We start from the raw sequence: 25449 nt of genomic DNA, 5'->3' as shown, positions 1-25449 counted from the left end.
TTTTTCACCTTCTCAAATTCCAATCAACATTCAATGACAAGCAATGTCATTACTTCATCTGTGAGTCTCAAGTGACACAATCACTCCAGAAAAGCTTTGGCTATATCTTCACCTTTATTCTCATGGCCTCTTTTTACATTGCTTTGTTAACTCTACTTATTGCCTCACCTCCATCGGACCAGATATTACATTTTTATTTTTATGTTTCTAGTGAACAATGTAGTTTTTGATATATATATGTGTATATATATATACGTGTGTTCCATCAATTTTGGTGGACTCAATGACAACAAGCAGAATGGAGCAGTTTTAAATTTCTGGTTAGCTAAGTAGATGAATGATGGTGTCATTAAACAACATAAGGAACATAAAATATAAGTGCATATTTTGAGATTGAACATCGTGAGTTAATTTTAGATGTTTTGAGAGTGAGACTCAGTGGTGATGAATAAGATCTGGCAATTAAACATATGGGTCCATTAGTTAGTACAGATGTCCGGATGCCAGATAAATAATTGGAAGCAATCAACATGTAAGCAGTTGACAAAAACTATGTGAGTTTTGAAAACGGAAAATGCCTAAATAAGAGAGAATTAATGGTCAGTTGAAAATAGGGATAAACACCATTTTAGAGGAATATGCACAGGGAGATGAGACAAATAAAACTTACATATATGAGAATTAGGAGGAGAATTAGCAATGGTTGAGTCAAGGAAGCCCAATATGAGTTTCCCAAAGAAAGAATTAGCCAAGAACACCAAATACAGCTAAAGGAGCAAGTAAATAAACCCTAACAATGACTTTGGATTTGGCTATTAGCAGGTGTCAGCAGAGAAGTGGAGTTGTAAGGATGGGTGGCAGATTGCTGCTCCTTGAAAAGTGAATAGGAGATGAGAAATGGAGGTAATGGCCAGTGTTTACCACCCTTGAACACTCAAATATACGCATCTATTCACCATTTTTGGCTCTCTTGATTCTTTTCTGTAGATCCAATTTCCTATCTGGTGTCATTCTCCGTCAAAAAAAGTTGCTGTTTTATTTCTTTAGAGAAGGTTGGCTAGCAATGTTTGCTTGAAAAAGTCATTTTTCACCTTTATCATGAAAATGTATTTTTGATAGATATAGCTACATTGTCTTCTACCTTAAATATGTCTGAAAAGAAGTCTGCTGTCATTTTTTAAATTAAAACATAGTTGATTATACATATTTATGGAGTACAGAGTTGAATACTAATACATATGTGCAATATGTGATGCTCAAATCAGGATAATTAATATGTTCAACATTATATAATGTAATTGTTTTTCTTGGCTTTTTACCAATTCCTTCCTTTCCCCACTTACCATCCCATCTCTGGTAATCCCAGTTCTGTTCTCTCCTTTTGAAAGTGAAACCTATTATTGTGATTTTGTATCTTTTTTTCTTTTTTAACTTATTTATTTGTTTTAGCTCCCACTTATAAGCGAAGACATGGTATTTCACTTTCTGTTCCTGGCTTATTTCACTTAACATGATTTTCTCTAAGTTCATCCATGTTGCTGTGAATGGCAGTAATTCATTCTTTTTTGTGGTTGAGTAGTATTCTATTGTGTAAATATACCTCATTTTCCTTATCCAGTCATCTGATTTTGGACATCTAGGTTGGTTCCAACTCTTGGCTATTGTAAGTAGAGCTGCAATGAACATGAGATTATAGGTATCCCTTTAACAGGATGATTTCCATTCCTTTTTATATACATGCAGTAGTGGAATTGCTGGATCATAGGGCAGTTCTATCTGCAGTTGCTTGAGGAACCTCAACACTGTTTTCCATAATTCCTGCACCAATTTACAGTTCACCAACAGTGGAGGCTTCCCCTTTCTCTACATCCTTGTCAACATTTGTTATTCTTTGCCTTTTCAATAACAGCCAGCCTAACTAGAGTGAGATGATATCTGAATGTGGTTTTTATTTGTATTTCTCTGATGCTAAGTAATATTGAGCATTTTTTCATGTGTTTGTTGCCTGTTTATATATTTTCCTTTGAGAAACGCCTATTCACTTTCTTTTCTCATTTTAAAATGGGTTGTTTTCCTACTGTTAAGTTGTTTGAGTTCCTTGTATATTCTGGATAGTAATCCTTTGTTGGATGCATAATTTGCAAATATTTTCTCCCACTCTGTAAGTTGTCTTTTCACTCTTTTAATTGTTTCTTTTCTAAATGGGATGCCCTTTATGTCTTTCCCTTGCCTGATTGCTCTGGCTAGTACTTTCAATACTATGCTGAATAGAGTGGTGAGAGTGGGTATACTTGTCTTCTTCCCAGAGAAGGGAAGAGCTTTAAAGGGAAAAGCTTTAAGCTTTTACTCTTTCAGGAGGATACTGGTGATGGGTTTGTCATATATGTCTTTTATTCTGTTGAAATACTTTCCTTCTATATTTATTTTGCTGAAAGTCTTTATCACAAAGGGATGTTGAGTTTTGTCAAATATTTTCTGTCTGAGATAATCATATAGTTTTGTACTTGATTTTGTTGATGCTGTGTATCACAGTTATTTACATATGCATGTTGAACTACCCTTGCATTCTTGCAATGAATCCCATTTGATCATGGAATATAATTTTCAATGTGTTGTTCTATTCTATTTGCTAGTTTTTCATTGAAGATCGTGTCTATATTCATCAAATATATGGGCCTGTAGTTTTGTTGTTGTTGTTGTTGTTGTGTCTTTGTCTCATTTTGGTATCATGGTGATGCTGGCCTCATAGAGTGAGTGGGAGAATGAACTCTGTTTTAATTTTTTAGAATAGTTTGAAGAGAATTAGTATTAATTACTCTTTAAAGGTTTGATAGAATTCAGCAGTAAAGCCATCCAGTCCTGGAATTCCTTTGTTGGGAGACTGCTAATTACTACTTCAATCCCACTGCTTTTTATTGCTCTGCTCAGGTTTTCTATTTCTTTTTGGTTCGGGTTTGATACTTTGTATGTGTCAAGAAATTTATCTGTTTCTTCCAGGCTTTCAAGTATGTTGGGGTGTAGTTGTCTATAACAGCCTCTAATGATTTTTTGTATTTCTGTGGTATTGATTGCAATGTCTCGTTTTTCACTTGTAATTGTTTGGGTCTTTTCTCTTCTTTTTTTAGTTAGCCTAGATAGTAGTTTGTCTATTTTGTTTATCTTCTCAAAACACCAACTTCTTGTTTTATTGATCTTTTGTATTAATTTTTCATTCTCTCTTCTCTGATCTTAATTATTTCTTTCCATCAGGGATTGAATTGTTCTTGTTTTCTCATTCTTGAGGGGTGGTGTTAGGTAGTTTATTTGAAATCCTTATATTATTTTGATGTAAGTGTTTATTTTAATAAACTTCCCTCATGTCTGCTTTTGCAGTATCCCACAAGTTTTGGTATGATGTGTCTTTATTTTCATTAGTTTCAAGAAATTTCTTGATTTTCTATTTAATTTCTTCTGTGACCCGTAAGTTGGTAAGGAGCATGCTGTTTAATTTCCATGAGTTTTCATAATTCCAGAGTTTTATTGTTTTATTTATTTATTTATTGGTTATGAATGTTCATGAGATACAGAGCTGATTATCACCCCTCATGCCCAAAATATGAAGGCCAGATCCATACTGGCAGCATGTCCATTACCACAGATTGCAATGGTACTCTATGTCGCCCAGCCTATTATCCCCAACTTCCCTCCCCCATCCCCTCCCCCTTTCTACCCCACTCCACTTTGTTCCCAAGGTATGTTCTCTCCCTCTGCAAGTCCAATGCACTACTGTGGTCTTTCTTTCCTTCCTTCTTTCTCTCTTAGCACCCACTTATGAGTGAGTGCATGAAGTATTTATCCCTCTGAGCTTTGCTTATTTCACTCAACATAAGTTTCTCCAGGTTTATCCATGTTGTTGCAAATGGGAGAAATTCATTCTTTTTTATGGCAGAGTAGTATTCCATGATGTATATACACTACAGTTTCCTTATCCAGTCATCCATCAATGGACATTTAGGTTGGTTCCATGTCTTGGCTATTGTAAAATGGGCTGCGATGAACATGGTACTGCACGTATCCCTTGACATGATGGTTTCCATTCCTCTGGGTGTATACCCAGAAATGGGATTGCTGGATCATATGGAAGATCTATCTGTAGCTGTTTGAGAAAACGCCATACTGTTTTTTCCATAGGAGTTGAACTAATTTACAATCCCATCAACAGTGCAGGAGCATTCCCTTCTCTCTGCACCCTTGCCAGCATTTGTTATTCACTGTCTTTTTCATTACAGTCAGTCTAACTGGGATGAGGTGATATCTCAATGTAGTTTTAATTTGCATTTCCCTGATGACTAGTGATGTTGAACATTTTTTCATGTATCTGTTGGCCATTTGTATATCTTCCTTTGAAAAATGTCTATTCAGCTCCTTTGCCCCTTTTTTAATTGGGCTATTTGTTTTTTTACTGTGTAATTTCTTGTGTTCCTTGTATATTACATATATTAATCTCTTGTTGCATGCATAGTTGGCAAAAACTTTCCCACTCTGTAGGTTGTCCTTTCACCGTTGAGTGTTTCCTTTGCTGTGCAGAAGGCTTTTAGTTTGATATGGTCCCATTTTCTTTTGCCGCTTGTGTTTTTGGGTTCATGTTCATAAAGTCTGTGCCCAGACCTAGTTCCTGAAGTGTTTCACCTATATTTTCCCTTAGTAATTTTACAGTTTCAGGTCTTATACTTAAGTCTTTAATCCATTTTGAGTTGATTTTAGTATATGGTGAGAGATGCATATCTAGTTTCATTCTTCTGCATATTGATTTCTAGTTTTAATCCAGTGTGGTCTGAAAAGATACTTGAAATTATTTCTTTTTTTTAAAATTTGTTGAAACTTGGCTAGTGTCCTAATGTAAGTCCTATCTTGTAGAATGTCCCATGTGCTGATGAGAAGAATATATATACTGTGGGTGTAAGATGAAATGTTCTTTAAATATCTGCCAAGTCCAGTTAGACTAAAGTGTGGTTTAAATACTTTGTTTTTCTGTTGAACTGTTGCCTAGATGATCTGTCCAATGTTGAGAGAAGGGTGTTCAGGTCCCCATCTATTATTATGTTGGGGTCTATCTCCTTCTTTAAGTCTAATAGTGTTTGCTTCATATATGTGTGTGCTCCAAAGTTGGGTGCATATTTATTTATGATTTTTATGTCTTCTTGCTGGATAGATCCCTTTATCATTACATAGTGGCTGTCTTGATCTCTTTTTATGGTTTTTGGTTTAAAGTCTATTTTCCCTGGTAATAAGAATAGTAACTCCTGCTTGTTTTTGATTTTCTTTTGTGTGATATATCTTTTTCTATCCCTTCACTATTTGTCTGTGTGTGTCTTTATAAGTGAGGTGAGTCACTTGTAGACAGCAAATAATTGGGTCTAGCTTTTTAACCCAATCAGCCAGTCTATGTCTATGGCTGGTCTATAGAAGTCTTCATTCTAGAACTATTTCAGCCTGACTGTTAATGCATGTCCTCTGAGTTCTTCACTGAACACCCCATGTATTCAGCAAGAAGTCTCCATTATGAATGGACAGACCTTAGGTTTCAATTGCACTTAATGAGCTCTGGAAATTGTTATTCTTACTACTTTCTGATAATTTTTCTTTGTTTGGAAGTTGTTCTTTCCTAATTTCAAGGGTTTTTACCCTACAAATCTGTAGTGTTTAGTCAGAAATTCAAGAAGACACCTATTGTAGTTTGTTTAATTTATATATTTTTTATTGACACAAATTGGTTGTACATTTTTATAGGGTGTAGGGTTATGCTCCCATACATGTGTACAGCATATAATCAAATCAGAGAAACTAGCATATCCATCACCACAAAAACTTATCATTTCTTTGTGATGAGAGAATTTGAGCTCCTCTTCTTTATCCATTTGAAAATGTACAATAAATTATTTTTAATTATAGATGCCTAGCACTACTGTACTAGGTTAAAAAAGAAGTGCTGTACAATATACGACTGGAACTTATTTTTTCTATCTAGCCATAATTTTGTATCAATTAACCATCCTCTCCACATTCCCCCTTCCCACTAACCTTCCCAGCTTCTAGTAACCATTTTGTACTCTCTACTACTATCGGCTCAATTATTTTTAGCTCCCCCTCATGAGTGATAATATACAATATTTATCTTTCTGTGCCTGACTTACTTCACTTAACATAATGTCTTCAAGGCTCATCCATTTGCCACAAATGAAAGGATTTCATTCTTTTTATGGCTGAGTAGAATTTCACTTGTATATAAACCACATTTTTTTAAACCATTCTTCTGTTGATGGACACCTAGGTCGATGCCATATATTTGCTATTGTGACTAGTGCTACAATGAACATGGGGGTGCAGATATCCCTTTAATATGCTAATTTCCTTTCCTTTGGATAAATATGTAGTAGTGGGGTTGCAGGATTATATGGTAGTTCTATTTTTAGTTTTTTGAGGAACTTCCATAGTGGTTATACTAATTTACATTCCTGCCAACAATGTGTGTCCCTTTTCTCTGCATCCTCACCAGCATTTGTTATTTTTTGTCTTTTTGATAATGGCCACTCTAGCTGAGGTGAAATGATATCTCATTGTGATTTTGTTTTACACTTCCCTGATGATTAGTGATGTTGAACGTTTTCTTATATACCATTTGGCCATTTGTATGTCTTCTTTTGAGAAATGTCTATTCAGCTTATTTGCCCATTTCTAAATCAGTTTATTTGTTTTTTTGCTATTGAGTTGCTTGAGTTCCTTATATATTTTGGATATTAACCTCTTATCAGATGTATGGGTGCAAATATTTTCTCCCATTGTGTAGGTTGTATTTTCATTCTGTTGATTGTTTCTCTAGTGGTTCAGAAGCTTTTCAGTTTGATGCAATCCCATTTGTCTATTTTTGCTTTTGTTGCCTGTACTTTTGGGATTGTATCCAAAAAATCATTGCTCATACCAATGTTATGCAGCTTTTCTCCTATGTTTTCAAGAAGACTCCTACTGTAGTTTCTTGAGCTATTTCTATGCGTAAGTTCCTTCTCTCATATAATGTGTTCTGAAATTTTCTAGCTGCTTTGACATCCTAACTTCAACATCTATTTCCTCAGTAGAGCAAGATTTCTGCACTCTGTTTTGGGAACCATCCTTGAGTTACAATCTTGGAGTTGGGTCTATGTCAAAACCCTAAAGAATAGTATTTCTCACCTCATCTGTTTTCCTTTTCTCAGCTTATTCTCTGAGAAAACAGACCATGGCTGTTTTTTTTTTTTTTTTCTTTTAAATATGTTGTCATTATTTGTTTGTTGTTGTTTATGACATGAGGGAAATTACAAATATCCTACTCACTGAAGAGGAAGCACCTTCAAAATGTGATGGTAAAATGAATGAGAAAAATGCAAAAAAAAAGAATTCAAGGGTTGAATTATTTAAAATAGAATTTTTGTTTACAAAGAGAGAAACAAAGTTGACTTTTTTTTTTTTTTTAAAGAAGGCAGCTATTGATGATGCATTAATGAAGAGTGTATATTGTTGGAACAGTGTTGGAACAGTATCCCATGTAGAGTTTCTCTGTTGTTTTATACATGAATTCTGAACTTAGCATTAGGTAAAAATAGCACAGAAACCAGAGCAAATTTAATTTAGTAGAATGAATAACAATTTCTACTGAATTGCTTCTAGCTCTCAAAGTTTACCTTTACTTAATTTTTAAAAAACCTCATGGAGATCTTTTATTCATATTACTTACTTGTATTATAACATCTTTTTAAAAAACCTAAAAAACAAAACAAACAAACAAACAAAAAACCCCACTAGGGCCGTATCTCTTTCCATACACCAAAATCAACTCAAAATGGATTAAAGACTTAAGTACGAGACCTAAAACTACTAGAAGAAAACATAGGAGAAACACTTCAGGATGTAGGACTGGGCAAAGACTTTATGAATAAGACCCCAAATCACAAGCAACAAAATAATATCTAAACAAATGCAAATGGGATTGTATCAAACTGAAAAGCTTCTGTAGAGCAAAGGAGACAATCATAAGAGTGAAAAGTCAACCTACAGTATAGAAATATTTGCAAACTATACATCTGACAAGTGTTTAATATTCAGAACATAGAAGGAACTCAAACAAATTCACAGAAAAAGAATCCCAAAACTGGGTAAAGGAGCTGAATAGACATTTTTCAAAGGAAGACATGCAAATAGTGAGCAGGTACATGAAAAAATGATCAACATTAGTAATCATCAGGAAATGAAAATTAAAGTCACGTTAAGACATCATCTCACTACAGTCAGACTGGTTATTATCAAAATAACAGAGAATAGCAAATGCTGGCAAGGATGTAGAGAAAAGGGAATTCTTTCTATACTATTGGTGGGACTGTGAATTAGTACAGCTATTATGGAAAACAGTATGGAGATTTCTCAAACTACAGATAGAACTATGATATGATCCAGCAATGCCAATTTGGGGATATACCCAAAGGAACGGAAATCATCAGGTCCAAATGATACCTTCATTCCAATGTTCATTGCAGCTCTATTTACAATACCCAAGGTATAGAACCAAACTAAATGTCCATCAATGGATGACTGGATAAGAAAGATGTGGTACATATGCACAATGCAATACTACTCAGCCATGAAAACAAATGAAATTCTGCTATTTGCAGAAACACAGATGAGCTTGGAGAAAATTTTGTTAAGTGAAAAAAGCCAGGCACAGAAAGATAAATTCTGCATTTTCTCACTCATCAGCAGGAGCTAAGAAAGAAAGAAAGAAAGACCACAATAAAATATTGAACTTTCAGTAGGGGAGGACAGACTTGTAGTTATTAGAGTTGGGAAAGGGGTTAGCAAGTAATTGGGTAAGAGAAACAAAGAAAATTACAATTTGTGATGATCAACATGCTAATAATATTGATTTGATCATCACATACTGCACACAAATACTAATAGTCAACTCTGTGCCCTGTAAATATGTACAATTGAAACTAATAAATAAATTATTTAGGAAAAAAATAAACAAATCCAAGTTACTCCAAAAATTAAAAAAATTTTTTTTTCTATTGAAAAAAAAAAAGCAATTTATCAATAGAATCTAAACAATAAATTTAAATATTATGTAATTTTTTTTTGTATTTGAGTTATTTTTTAAAATTATATATTGAAGTGTTTCTTCTCAACCCCTTTTTTGAAAAGGTAGTTCATTAAATTTTATAAAGAATTATTTGGAAGTCCATACATTTTCAACTTGATTATTGGCTATTATGGTTAATAAGGCTCTTATCAGTGGTATATAAATTGATTCCTAACATCAAACATTTTGAAGACCTAGCTGTGCAATATCAGTATATTGGCGTATTTTTTATTTCTTAAATTATCTAAATTATTATTTATGTTTTTATTTTTCTTTAGCTTTGTACATTCTATTTTTAATAAAATTCTAACTGTAAACAATGATACGATTACTTGATTCTTTCCTGTAAGATTTTCTAACTAAAATGCATGAAAATGTTACATGGAAATCTGTTAAGAAAAACAAAAAATGTCCAAAGGGAAATTATGATGATAACACAGATTATAAAATTCACCACAAAAAATATAATAATGATAGTGGTAATTTAAAAAGTTATCTGAGTCTGTTTCTTCCAGAAAGTATTTTATATTTTATTCAAATTTAATTAATATTTGCTTCTCAGTGATTAACTTTCTCTGACATATATTTGTAAATAGTATGCTCAGGAATTAATATACTCTGATAACTTCACATGTTATAAATTTCACATATTTCAATTAGCTCCATTTAAATTTTCTTCTGTGATTCTATATATGTTAAGAAGTTTTGCAATAAAGTAATTTATAATTGCAAATGTAATATAGATTTATGTGAATTATGTATGTGTGTAGATGAATAAAAGAGACATTTCAAAAAACATTTTTAAGAATATATAATCAAGGGAAATAATACATTCCTTGGCATGTATGATTTACATGTTTCATGTAAGTTTTATGTATACACGCATACATAAACATATATACATATACACACACTCAAATGTCTACATTTTCAATTTAAGTTTTTAACACAAGAGAATCTCAGTTTATTGTGGAAACTGTCTAAGAACTCTCAAAATTGCTAAAAATGTTACCATATTTAATTGTAATTTAAATTTAGTTTAGTTCTTCCATACTTTAAGGGCAAAAGGTGAAATTCAAATATTTTTAACTATCTCATTTCTTTAATTTCTAGGATATTGCTATGAGAGGTCAGAGGACTGGGTCCCAAGCCTTTTTCAGATGTGGGCTATTATTCTTTTTTTCATAGTCTTTCAGTACTATGTCTTTCTACTTCTCATCTTTTTTCTACTTCTCATCTTTGCTTTCCTTTAAAAAAATAGTCTCAGAGTTCACATAAGTGTATTTTATCTTATGTCATTCTTAAATTTAACTTCATTATTTGAGTCTTATTTGTGAATGTTTTTCAAGACAAGTGAAAGAATAAAAAGTAAAAAAGAAATCTAAATATAATTTGAAAACTAAACAGCTAAAAGAAGAATTAAATTTGAACTCCTGAAACAAATCATTTAGGAATCTAGTGAATTAGATATTTTTACAAGTCCTTTAACTTCCCAAATCCAAAGGAGAATTAAGAAACACTGAAGACTTGCAAAAAATATACATATAGCTTCACTTAACTGGATGTTGCTTTGCCTCACACAGGGTGACTGAGATGCAAAAGGATTACTCAAAGCCCATTTCTTCGGAGCAGTGAAACACCCTGAAGGGGTTAACTTCCCAGAACCCTCAAGGGAGAGGCATTCCTCCTTCGGGGAATTAACACTGAACTGGGGTTCTGTCTCAGTATTTATTCTCCAGGCCAGAAAGTTCCAGAAAAGAACATAGGTGGAGTTATGGCTAAATATAGGTTAACAATAGAGGCTGGTAACATCAGTGAAATAACAAAGTGACGTTCCATAATGCAATTTGCAAATGGTTAAGTCAATTCACCAACAAAAGCTTGTTCTTAGCAAACATTTTCTTTCCCTACAGCAATTTCCCCAGTATTCTCACATATCAATTGGTAGGTTAACCTGCTCCAAAGGCATCTGTCCTTGAGCCAGCAACTTTGCTGTGTTACAATTCTTTATCTACAACAGAGACTTTAGCCTGGGGAAATTTTCCTGTCTTTTGCAAGCTTAACATTTCTATATGTCGTTTTAAAAAGTTAGGTTATACTTGAAACTACAGGGCTTTGGAAACTAGGCACTGTGAAATACATTCGCTTTATAAATGTTAGTCCACTCCACAACTAGTGAGTATGAAAACTGATGCAACTTGTTATATAAAATTTTGAAAATGTGTTGGCTTTCTCTGATAGAAAACTCATGTTTTATCACTTGGTACAACTGGATTCTCTGTGTGATCCCTAATCTGTTGTAAAGAAGAATACAGACGTGAGAAAGAAGCCCATACTCTAGTCCAAATTGTGACTGAGAAATAAAACCATAGCTAGTTTCAATTTGTAAAACATGAAAGCTTTAATTAGAAAAAAGAAGTTAATGCTACAGTGCACCATGAATTACTAAGTTATATTAAACAGCCACACATTTAAGAGAAAGAAAAAATGTAAATGTCAATGCATAGATTTGAATTGTGTGGAAGCACAATGCAAGTGTTTTTTAGGGGTGACAAAAACAGCTCTGAATATCCCTCTTATATGTCCTTAATTAGCATTTAAAAATAGTCTGCATATATTCATCAGTAGCTAAAAGGAATACTTAAATATTCTCTACAATTAGAATATTAATAATACCCATGAAAATGGAAAATAGTAAAATAGAAACATTTTAAAAATAATCAGAATCTGGAACAAAATATTAATTTTTAAAATGTCAATGAGTACAGTTTGCATTTAATAATATCACTTAAAAACACCAATTGGGCATGTACTATATACCGAAAAATACAATACACACAGTGATAAATAAAAGTGAGCCTTCTGTAGACACTCTCAATTCAATGGAGAGGACAGGCACCAATAACTTACTACATGAGTAAACTTGTACAGATTCTTAAATTCTATCTGTCTATAAAATAGCAATGATAATATTTTCTATGTTGTTCTGGGTCTTAGATATAATTTATTTAAACCATCTTGCACATCTGCTATATTAATATGGCAAGGTTTTATCACAAAATATCTTGTACAAATCCGTGGGTGCCTATTTCTCTCCCTGTGGTACTTAGAGCTTTTTATGTTTGTGCAGTTTGGGCACTGTACAAAGACAGGAGGTAAATCCGTCCCCTTCTCTGTTCACTCAGTCTCACATCACAGTTTTGTGCTGTGTTTCGTCAAGGGAACAAATACCTTTTTTTTTTCTTTTTTTTTTTTTGCCAGAGACACTATCAGATCACCAAGTAAAGCATATATATGGGTCTAAAAAGGAGATCTAAGTGTACTTGCAGGCTAGTACTTCTGCCTCTATTCACAGGGGCCAAATTGTGGATTTAGGGCAGTCGTAACTGAAGAAGATCTAGACATACACTTGTCAATTCAGTTTTTTTTTTTGGTTTGTTTGTTTGTTTTTTACTCTCCCGAAGACTAAGTAATATTGGTCGTACAGGACCAGGAAGAAAGAGTCAAAAGGAAAACTTCGAACTGACCAAAGTTAAAGAAATGAAGAATGGAGATTCTGGGGATCTTGAAGAAGTAAATGAAAGGAGATCTTCAAACTAGAAGATAAGAAATGGCTAAGAACCAGGACCAAACTGCTGATGGAGTGTAGAAAATTCTTCCCCAAAATATGGCACTTTGGAAATTGAGAAAACAGCATAAGCAGGAAGGCCACTCTCACCTTCTTGCCTTTCTCCCAGGAAGACTCTTATCTACCTATACCTGGAGGAAAGAAATGAAGACATAGAGACACAGAAACGAATCTGAACAAACAGGCCTTGCTAAGTCCCCTCAAGTTTATTACAATTAAATCATACCTACTTTTGTCCAATTGCACCTCTACACAACTGTCCACTCTTTATCAAATGTAAGCATAAAAAACACTCAGTTTTTCCTGTGTCTTTGGGTATTTATTTCTGAGGGCTCCTGTAGAATTTATTTTAAATAAATTTGTATGCTTTTATCTTGTTATCTGTCCTTTGCCATAGGGGTCTGCAACATAAACTAGCCATAGGTGAGTATGGCTACACTGCCCTTGATGGAGACAGGAGGTGCTTAGTCCCCACTAAGTTCAGGTTTCAGGCCACTCCCCTGAGTCTAAAACCATTCCCATAGGATTCAAGTCCTCCCTCTCTGTCCTGAGCTACAGTGGCTTGTAGCACTTACTTTCAATACCAGCACACAGAGTTTGAGACCACAGGAGGCAGACTAGTGTCATCTCGGTGGACAAGCATGATCAGTGAAAAGGCATTTATCTCTCGAATGACCCCACACTGGAGGAGCTAAGAGAGCACCTAGAATATTCTAAGTGTATTCTGCGTATGTGATGGAATTTGACTAATGAGCATGCTCTAAAGGAGACCAACTGAGCATGCATAAACTTGTTACATAATCAGGAACCACCCCCCTGGTTGAATATTCATCAGATATCCTGACTATGTACAGATAGCCGAGCTATAAAAGTTGAAACCAGGAAGAAGGTGGGGCTGTTGCTCACTCTCTGGAGCCAGCCCACACTTCATCTGTGAGGTGCATTTGTCTCACTTTTGTATTAAACTTGCTGCAGCCTCCACTCAGTCTCTGGAGCTAGGCGGCACTTTCCCTGTGAAGCCTGTATTTCTTATCCCTGATATTAAACATGTTTTCATTTCCTACTGTGACTTTGCTCTTGAATTCTTTCCTGTTGCAGAGTCAAGAACCTGGTAGAAGATGGGGTTGGGTTGAGGTCGGCTATTGGACTTTCACAGATGCTCTCCTTTGGTATTGCTATCTATTTTCCATAAAAACTTGAGATCCTTGTCAATATTCCCTAAAAAGAAGGTGGTAAACAATTAAAAAAAAATCATGCCTCCTTACCAAGTGTAGAGCTAGGGCTGGGTCTGGAGCTCACAGACCCCCTCAAGCGCAATGCCCAGACTGGGTCACAAACCCTTCACACGCAGGTCTACAAGCTATGTAACTGGAAGAAAGGTCCTTGGAACCTTGGTTGAAGAAAGAGTAGTCTTTATTCAGTACACACACATCTAAGAGCTAAGCAGTCCACAGAGAAACTCCAAAAACTCAACTATTACTGGCAAAGTCTAAAGAAAAACTGAGCAGCTGCCAGCAGAGTAAACATACTCTATTTTTAGATGCAAGCTCTCTGTCAGCTACTGCTGCTCCACACAACTGAAGACCATACCAGAATAACAACAAAAGAAAAAGATACATTGGCCTGGCATGCACACTAACTCCACCCACGCACAAGTCTTTTACAAGGAATGTGCTGCACCACCCCCAACCAGATCCAAGGCAAGGGGGCCTGATTATTCTATTTTCCCCACACCAATGAAGATCTGATCAAAGTGATTTGGAATTGTTCCTGTGAAACAGAGAAATGACAAACTCAACTATGTTCCACAACATGGTAAAATAATTTCTCTCAATTATTCACTAAGAAATAAAACAACGTCTCACTTCTTCCCATTTTTGATAATTGTCACTCAGTTTTGAAGATGGTCATTATGGTTTTAAAATATTAGAAGTTTTCTCTTCCTTTAGCATTCACGATACAAAGGTAAAGAAATCAAACAGAAGCAGTTTTGATTAAAATCATTTCGCTCTATGTTAATAAACTTAATGGATAGCTCTGACCCTTAAATTAAAAAACACATCCATGAATCAGCTAAATGATAGGTCGTTTGGCAAACATAAGTTTTACTCCAGTTTACATAGCAGAAACAGCTAACAAACATGCTTTTGATGGCTAATGAAATGCTTCACAATATAAAAATAAAACATTTTCTTATTCTATTAAAAGTCACACTTTACTTGACAAGGTCACAAGAACAAGTTTCTCACATATGCATAATAATTGTAAAGTATAGACATAAATTAAGATATTTTCCATCAGTTTGATATGAATTGTTGCTCTCTTTAATGTTTTTGTATATTAAGAAATGATCACAAATAATACCACATTTGTTAAATTAAATGTTTATATCTTTGTCAGAAATTTAAATTTGTTAAAAAAATTTAATGAACAAGCTCTTGGTTAACCTTGCTGTGGAAAATAAATTAAAGGTACTATTTTTGAGGTTCTTTAAACAAATGAACCTTTAATAAGAAACCTAGCTTTGAGTTTTCTAAAAAATGTTTAGGTAAATTGACCAAAAACAAATCAAGTTGATGGCTTCTGTTGTGTAATCGTTGTTCCAATTTTCTAAATAAAGATTTTCAATTAAAAAAATCTTTCGAATGCACACAAATAACTTCTATTTTTTCTTAGAAGTATGCAATTACTATATACTTCAAATTCCATTCCATGTTATTTATCTTCCAAAAGTAAGAAAGATTATTCTCTATTGGTGGTTCATGACAAAATTTGAAGCTAATTAACTCATCTGAGTGTCTGTGATGAGTTTTCCTCAGTATTTTTTACTCGTTTATTATCTGTAGATTTGCTGTGAATTATGACTATAAAGGTATAACATTTTTAGAAAAACCAATTTGATAAATAGCATTCAAAAATAAAGCTGTCATTAATTTTTAAATTTATACCAAATACATTTAAAATGTGTACAGATAATTTAAAAATAAATACTATAGTAATGACAGTGACTGTTTCAAAAATTTCAATCTGAATTAATAACGTGAAAAGTAGACAATGATCTTACGTGTCTAGTCTTGCTTCTTCTTTAAAGAAGAATTTGCAAAGGAATTTGTTATTAGGCTTATCAGCTTGCCATTAGACTTTGATGTGAAACCAGATGCTTAAAAATCTAACCCTAGCCTAAATCGGTTATTTCTATCATTATTGCCAGGCTCCATTTGAAGAAAAGCACCCTAGCCTGGCATCAGCCAGCACTTCACTGAAGGGAGTATTAATGAGACTGACAGGAAGCAGGCAATTATTCTCCAGAGGGTGAAGTGTTACAAACTAGTGCCCATGAAGAAGGTAAAGAAAAAGACAAATGGGACTGTTCCTTTTCTGGCTGAGAGCATATCTCGCTGAGAGCAGTTTCTTAAGAAAAGTCAGTGTTCTGCTTTGATAAATACAGTCTAGGAAGACCTCACTTTGATCTCTGCCTTATTTCAAGGGTAGACATCAAGATACACTTAATGACCTTTAGTCTTCCCTTCAGGTGAAGATGGGCTCAGGGAATTAAAAATTGTGAAGCCCTATATTTTGATATAATGTTTCTAACTTTCATTTCTACCTCATAGTTCACACATGAAGAGCTTGAGGCAGAAGTTACATAACTTGTTCAAATAGCAGCTAAACTTAGGACCAGAGACAGGTCTGGATTTATTCTAAGTTGTAATCTAAAGCACTCTGCTATTTACTTTCTTTCTGTACAGTTTCTATATCATCTATATCAAGTATCCTGTCATATTGACAGATATACAGGCTTTCACAAGACTGATTAAATGGGCAGAGTTTCGGAACTTAAGTAGATCCATAATACTGAGAATCATTTTAATAGATAAATTATATTAAATTCATGCTGAAGCATTGCATGCCTTCTTTAAATTCATTGTCACTTTCCCATTTTACAGATAAAAAAATTCACAGGTGGAAATTATACCCTTCTTCCTCAATTCAGAGGCCATAATATTAATCATCACATTCAATTTGATAAGAAGAAATAAATACAAAATCATCTTTCATTTGGGCCTTTTAAAATATATTATCAACTCAACTCTAATAATTCATTTATTAAAATTGTCCTCTTTGTTGGAAGCACATTTACAGTCCATAAATAATTTTGTCTTTTTATATCTGAAAGGGTAAATAACTCACAGAGAACCATGTTTTGTCAGTGATTCACATATAAACATAAATTAAATCAAATTAGAATTTTTTATAGAATATAACATATATTAAAGTGGAATAAAAGATCATATTAATTTTGTTGTTGTTGTTTTATTATTTTTTAATTTTTTTATATTAATTTTTAAAAATGTATTTCTACCTGTTATAGATATAGTGAACTGATTTTTGATATATATATGAAGATCTACATAGAAATAAATTATACTATAATGCTGAAGAGCTTTTAGTTTTTTTATTTAAAGTTGATCATATATGAAATAACTGATTAAATTAAAATTATAGGTTGTCTTTATTCTTAGTGATAAGAATTATATTACAACACATTACTCTATATTAAGATACAAAATGACAATAATTTTATCAATATTAACACTCTGCTATATTTAATACAGAGAGATCATCTTATATTTTGGAGTAAATATCTTGTTAACCAAAATAATAACTCTATATAAGCATGCAGAGTATTTGGAAAATAGAGATTGATGGTACAGGGGGAAAAAAGGCATAATATTTTTAGAATGAGAAGAAGGGGAAATTATGTGGAGAAATATTAAAATTGATTAAGCATAGCTTTAAAAGAAAACTAGGCAGACCCATGATAACACCCTTGTTGGGAAAATATAAGGAAAATGGTCAGGGCCCCTCAGATGTTCAGAGTCTTGCCGAGCATCTGAGGTGGGTAGGCAGGTGCACAGCAGTGTTCCTTCTTATTGTCTAATGTGATTGCACATGTGCATCCGGGTTTTTTTGTTTTTTTGTTTGTTTGTTTGTTTGTTTGTTTGTTTGGATTATGGACTTGAGTATAAAGGACTAACGGCGTAGATGAGCGAAACTTCTAGAGGATGCTCTGGGAAGCCATCTTAGGTCGACTGCTCCTAGCTCTGAACAAAACCTATTATTTCTTCACCCACATCTCTAAGGACCTTTTCATATTACCCAGCCCATCGACCTGCGTGTGAAGTTACCCAGTCTGGACAATGGGCTCGAGGGATCTGTGGGACCTAGCCCTAGCTCTACAACCCTCAAACTGAATTTTTCCTAGAATGGACACTTTAGGTACTGGTGGTAAAAGTTTCCTATTTTCTCTTGAGGTTTTAATATAAAATATCTTGAACTTTCATTGTAAGGAAAAATAAATAAAATGCACTTTAAAATTATGGAGCAGCATAATTTTTTAAAAGGGTAAGAAGTAAGTAGTTTGGATTCTAGTGACATTTTACCTTAAAAGGAGAAAATTTAAATGTTTTAAAATCTAAATTTTCATATTTATGTTAGAGCAACCCCATTAATAAAAAATCGTGAATCATTTGGAAGAAATGAGAATAACTCAGTACATTATTCACTTATGAAAAAAGTTATTGGCATTCTTAAAATGTTCATTCTGTAAAAATTTAATTATATAAGTTGTTTGAGAGCAATCTACTTTCTAAAATGTTCTGTCACAAGTGATTTCTCATGCAATATTATTGATTACAGTTAAACTTTACTCCAAATTTTTATGCATGTGATTTTCTATAAATATGAAGTGATATAATTATAAAATAATTAAAACACTGTATATGGGTTTAGGCACATAGGGTTATGATCTTTCACTTCTCAAATATATAGACAAGTGCTAACGCATGATAATGGCATGGCCGTAAAAATTGTTTTATAAAGAAAATGCCATGGATGATTACTGAAAAAGAACTTTGAATACTACAGTGCAGCTCTCTATAGCTTCAAAGCAAGTAGAGCTGTTTGACATTCAAATAATAATCTTTGTACAAAGCGTATTATGGCCCATGGAAATGAAAGAAACTTGTGATCTTTGCTGAAGAAAAGTGGCAGAGTTAATTACTTTATTTTTGTGTTATATTTATTTATTCATAAGTTTTTTTAACCTGAATTTGATAATTAGTGGTGCCCAGATATTTCTGGATGATACATATTTTAGTTAACTAATTAATTACATTCTTCAACATATATTCTTTGAGCTAATTTTACTTGACAGACCAATTATATGGTAGGCTTGCACTTCTTTAACTGGGATTTTTTATGTATTTATTTATTTATTGAAATGCACTCATTTCATTTTAGCACTGTTGTTTGAATTTAGATGACCAGGAGTCTTGATCAGAAGCCACATTTATTTATTTATTTATTTAAAAGATGACCGGTAAGGGGATCTTAACCCTTGACTTGGTGTTGTCAGCACCACGCTCACCCAGTGAGCTAACCGGCCATCCCTATATGGGATCCGAACCCGTGGCCTTGGTGTTATCAGCACCACACTCTCCCAAGTGAGCCACGGGCCGGCCCAGAAGCCACATTTAATAGGCCAGAATATGTACAACATTTGACACAGGCTCATGCACACAATAAATAATCAAATCATACATAAAATGATTTGGATGTATTTCTTTATTTGTTTATTGGCAATTATCTTTATATCACCAGGCATATAGTAAAATGTGTCAAAGAACATGTAAAGCCACAGTAAAAAATGTAGCATGGCTTTTAAAAATATTGGTTTGAATATTTTAAGTAAAACTTTTTATAATTTAATGTCAATAGATAATGTAGAAAAATAACGAAGTTTAAAGATCACCATTTCAAAACAATAACCTGGAATTATCAATGAATGCTGAAATAAGTGAGTAAATGCTTGATGGATACTAACATATAAATATTCACAAAATATCATCCCCAAAATAATTTTAGTTACTCAGAGGAAAAAGAGTAACTCTATAGTGGAAAAAATTGGCATGAAAACCTTAATGAAGTAATAAGAGTTAACATCCAATAATTAGACAAATTAACATCAAGACCCCACAGTATAATACACTGTACAGAATACATCACTTCTGTAATTTGCTCACCAGAAAATACATAAGTTTAATACTAATATAACCATGAGGAAATGTCAGACAGACCCACATTGTAGATAGAACGTTAAAGAAAATAACAGCTCTGTTATTCAGAAAAGATTGAGGTCAATAAAAACAATAAAAAGGCTGTGAATTTTTGCAGATTAAAAGAGAATAAAGAGACATGAATGTGATATGTTATATAGAAATTCTTAAATACAGATTTTATTTTAGTTTATATTTCTTTTTACTTTAATAGGACCATTAGGACATATTTTTAAAGTTTCTAGAATAGATAATAGCATCAGGTGTATATTAATGCCATTTTGATAATTGCAACATGATTATGTAAGAAAATATCTTTGATCTTAAATAAAAATGGAAATATTTGCAAGCACAAAGAAAATATGACTACAATTTATGCCACAGTAACCACACACAGAAAATGTGATTGTGATCTTATAATTGATTGAGATTAATTTGTGGAAACCTTTGATTCTAATTTGGTGTTGGTTCTTCCCAAAGAAATTTTGCATGTGTTTCTGCGTAGAGATAAGGTCACTTCTTTCTCCTTTTCATGTTCACGACATAATCTGAAAGAATTATTTTCAACTTTCCCCACCTATCTCTGGCAACAGTAATTATGAAATTTGTCTTAGGTCTATACTGCATTTTGCTGATGAAATTAAGTTCCTAGCTTTAATTGAATAGTTATCATTTTGTTATTTTATAGTTAATTTTGTGTATATATCCTGTTTAAGTCATTTTTCAAGGTCATGAAGATACACATACATTTTCTTATCAACTTGTTAAATGTTTCATATTTAGTTCGATTATATATTTCAATTCAGTATTTGTGTTTGGTTGTTAACACTGAGAGGGAGTCTTAGATTTTATAATACTTGCTAGTTTGTAAATTAGCCTGAAGCCAATTCATATATACTAGTACAACTCATAGATACTTAAGATCCCTTGCTCAGAGACAAAGAAAGTCTATTTTTCACAACAAAAGCAGTAGATATTGTATTAGCATTTGCTCCGGTTCCACAAGCACTAATTTACAAGGTAATGTGAAGTGGGATAGATAAAACCTAAACAAGGAGAAGACTGAATAACAAGAGAAGAAACTTGAGTTTAATTTTCAATTTTTTAATAACATGTAGTAAGTACACCTTGCAGGAAGACATTGTTTGTATTTTCCAAGGGAGTAATCAAACCCATCCTTTGCTATGAAGGGACACACTTAACTCTCCATCTTCTAAGGATGTTTGTAATACAATCATCCTTGAGAAAATAGTCTGTGACAATCAGTGACTCTTCTTATAAATTATGCAGAAATACAATAGAATCATGAAAAAGAAGTCTCCCAACAATATCTGCCCCAAATTCCTTCAGCATTCTATCTTTAAAAATGTCTATCATAACAACACTTTCTATCATCCATAACAACCAAAATGAGATGAAGCTGAATAAATAATTTCCAGGGCACAGGTTGAATTTTAAATCACTTAAATAAAGCATGAACATATTTATCAACTCACTTTCTAATTGCATAATACTCCTGGTGGTAACCACTTACCACAGCGTAGACATAAATAAGTTCTTTATCACTCTATGAAGTTCACCTAATGAACCGAGTGTATCCTCAATTAAGATAGATCAATCTGAGAGGTGGGTTTGGATAAGTGAATTTAATCCATATTTTTGGAGCAATTACCTGAGAACAATTGGAATTGGTCCAACCTGACTCATTTGTCCACACTACCAACAGGGTAGTATTAATTTGCTCCATGGAATGACTGAGCAATGTCTATGAGAATGGGGATTGCAAAGACATCCTAAGATTTGTTTTTTTGGTTTGTTTTTTTGGTGCTGGCCAGTACTGGGATCTGAACCCATGACCTTGGTGTTATAATGCCATGCTCTAACCAACTGAGCTAACTGGCCAGCCCAACATTCTATTTTTGACAGGTGTTTTCCACAGGAAGTTAAGGATTTGGGTTTATACCTTGTTGTTTCTGATAGACTCCTTTGTATGGTTAAGGAAGAAGACAACAAAACATGGTCAGAGATGTCTGGCAGTGGATGTCAGACTCAGTAGTAAGGTTAACAACAACAACAACCAAAAATTAGGTAATGCTTTCTGGGACTGATGATATTTCTCTACTATCACAATATCATTGTGTCCCATTCCCGTCACTATTAATTTACCTTATTTTCTACCATATTCTACTTACACTCAGAACTTTTATCCAGAAAGATCAGGTGCAAGATGAACAAAGGTAAAATTACAAAATTTGCAAAGACATATTATGTCTCACACTTTGATGCACTGTAGGTGACTCAGGAAGCAGTTAACTCAACCAAGTGGTCATTATTATGATCTTAGACTGTACATTCTGAACAAGTAAAGCCAGTTGGCAGAATCAGAACCAAATTTTAATACGTAAGACGTATTTCTGGCCAGGCTGGTACCTGTAGATTATAACAAACAGGCAAGCCTTAAATTGCCCTTAGGGGAAAGAATGAAAAATCATGACAAGGAATAATTAGGATGGAATTCTTAATTGCAAAAGTTTTCAAAATAAGTCTGTGTAGTTCACATCTTTCACGCTGAACATAATTCAGGAAGGAGCAAAGAGAAGACGATTTCTTTATGGGTAGAACCATATTCATAAGACTAACAGCCTTTCTGAAATAATCTCTGATTCTTAGCCTTTGTAGAAAAGTACTAATGGTTTCAATGAGAAAGATCTGATACTGAGGGCTACAATAGTAACAAAGTTCTCCTTCCCGAAGTGTGTAAATAGAAGAAGGGCCACATCTGGACAGTTGTTTTTGGACTAGTTCCTAGCACTCAGCCTGTGGAATTTCGTTTTTCAAATCTTGTTAATCTGCCTGTAATTCCTCCAACAGCCGTCTTCCAGAAATCCATGTATCTGTCAAAATACCGTTCTTGCCATCAAAACTTTCAAGAAATATGAAGGGTCTGAAACTTATCCTGCATGAAAACATGTCTTGTGATGAATTCACTGCTGTTGGTAGAAGACAGGAGACTCCTGGGTGAAAGACAAAGAACAGTTTATTACTCATAAAAATGATGATAGCAAAAATAACAATGCCATGTTGGTTCTCCAAACACCAGTGTTTGAACCAATGTGGGAACATCATTCCCACCGAATGATGTGAGAAAGGCCAGGTACATCTGCACACACAGCACCTGTACTGTATTACAATAACAGACTGCACTACAGAACCCTCAGTGCAGAGAACCCAAATCTTTTTCAGTGGATATTAAGCATGCCTGCCTTTTAAGACATTATTTTAGTTTACTGGACTATAAACGTGTGTGCCCTATTCTCCAGAAGAAGTCGCTATATCTACTTGCTAAGATTATTCAGAATACAAATGTGTTTGAAAGAACAGTCTGGTTATTTCAATGTGTAAAGATCTTGGAAATCATCCCTACCATTACTAAAATAAGAAAAAAATCTCAGAACGCAGATAATTAATGACTTATATTGGACCAGTCAGAAAATTGAAGTCACTGGGAAAACTTCCATCCTCAAATCTGGAGAGACAAGTGAATACAGAGTATCACATTCAAGATAAACTTGTCCACAGCAGAATCTACTGGAAACTATTAGGACCACATAAATAGAAAATTTTGTGAATTGCTGCCAGCAGAACAGAGTAGTATGAAAGTAAGACTCCAGAGGCCACAGTCTCATGGGGTCACTATACTTTTGTGAGTTTTCTCTCTAGGAAAAATAACAGTGTGTCATGGTGATGAGACAAATAAAACCCCTTATTTTCCTGGCAAGGGAAAGGGGAATGTAACTATTTTGAAACATACCCAGAGAATTCTCCAAAACCAATGCCTACTCAACAGGTTAGAAGACTTTACCCGATCCTTGTGTGAACTGAAGGAAGGGAAATTATCAAATTCCAGCTCCTTCTAGCCTTCTGTCTCACTTAAGAGTCAAAATAAAAAGTGTGAAATACTCACAAATGTCTCAGCCAAGGGACAAAGGCTCGCTAATAGGTTAAGATGTAATCATGTATTTCTCCTTCACCACATCTTATTACCGCATCAGCAGGCATCTAGTAAGACAGTGGATAATTGCTAAAAGATATGAAAGGTACACACTATATTTAAGTAGCTTTCAGGAAACCACTAAAAGAACAGAGAAGACATAAACAGAGATAATGAAAGATCGTGAAGTCTCTGACCCCTACAGCTATGGCAAACATTAAATAAAAGCTAAATCCTAGTACACTTAAGATAAAACTACATACTAAAAGCCTTTATACCTTGGTTGCTATAGGATTGAGTTTTATAATGTACTATATCATGCCTGGTTATGAACAAAAAATTACAGGGCGTAATAAAAAGAAAATAAACAGTTGGAAGAGACAAAGACTTGGATATAGTGCAGGTTTTAGAATTATCAGAAAAAGATTTAAAATAAATATGTTTAATATGTTAAGGGGTCTAATAAAAAAGGAGACACTATTCAAGAACAGATGGGTGATGTGAGTAGAAAAATTAAAAATTTAAGAATCAAAAAGTTTTGTTTTGTTTTTTAAACTGTAACATAAATAAAGTATGCCTTTGATTAGGCTCAGTGTGGAAAATGTGGAGAGTAAATTATATGAGGGCTTAGTCTTAAGGTCAGACACACATTTATCTCAAGTACCCTACCAGGTTCTTGCAATGAAGATCAGAGAAACATCCCCTTGTCTTTATGTAGAGCTAGAGCTGGAGTCTGGAGCTCACAGACCTCTCGAGCCCATTCACAAACCCTTCATATTCAGGTCTATGAGCTAGCTAACCAGCAAAAAGGTCCTTGGAGCCTTGGTTGAAGAAGGAATAGTCTTTATTCAGTACACACACACGTGTAAGAACTAGGCAGTACAAAAAGAAACTCCGAAACTCAACTGCTGCAGGCAAAATCCAAAGAAAAACTGAGTAGCTGCCAGTAGTGTAAACATGCTCTATTTTTAGACACAAGCTCTGCTGGCCAGCTCTGCTTCACAAACTGAAGAACACACAGTAGCAATTAAATAAAAAAATACATTGGTGCACATACGCACTAACTCCACCCACACGACTTGTTTAAAAGAATTAAGAATGTGCTGCTCGACCCCACCCGGACCTGAGTGGAGGGAGCTTGACCAAATTATCCTATTTTCCCCACACTTTACAACAGGGGGAATGAAAAAGTAGCAATTTTGGAATATGCCCAGAGCATTCTGTTGTCCTTGATAAGGCCTGCCCATATTGGAAACTATTATCTCGAGCCTAACTTACTGGGAATTTATCAGAGCCTAATCAATGCAGGCAAGGAAAAAATATCCAACTCCCATCTAGACTTCCATGTTGAGGACAGGAAATACCCAACTCCAGCTCTTCTAGCCTTCCTTTCTCACCTAGGGGGAAGTACAAAAAGTTAGATGAAATTGTGAACGTCACAGCCCATGGGCACAGGCTTACTGAAAACTGAACATAATCATAGGACTATGGAACACTTCTCCCTACACACCTTGCCACCACTTCAACAGAGCTCCTGTGTACTAACAAGGATTACAAAAAAAAAAAA

Source organism: Cynocephalus volans, chromosome 7 (assembly GCF_027409185.1).
Source record: "Cynocephalus volans isolate mCynVol1 chromosome 7, mCynVol1.pri, whole genome shotgun sequence".
NCBI lineage: Eukaryota > Metazoa > Chordata > Mammalia > Dermoptera > Cynocephalidae > Cynocephalus > Cynocephalus volans.
This window is presented reverse-complemented; position numbering follows the sequence as displayed.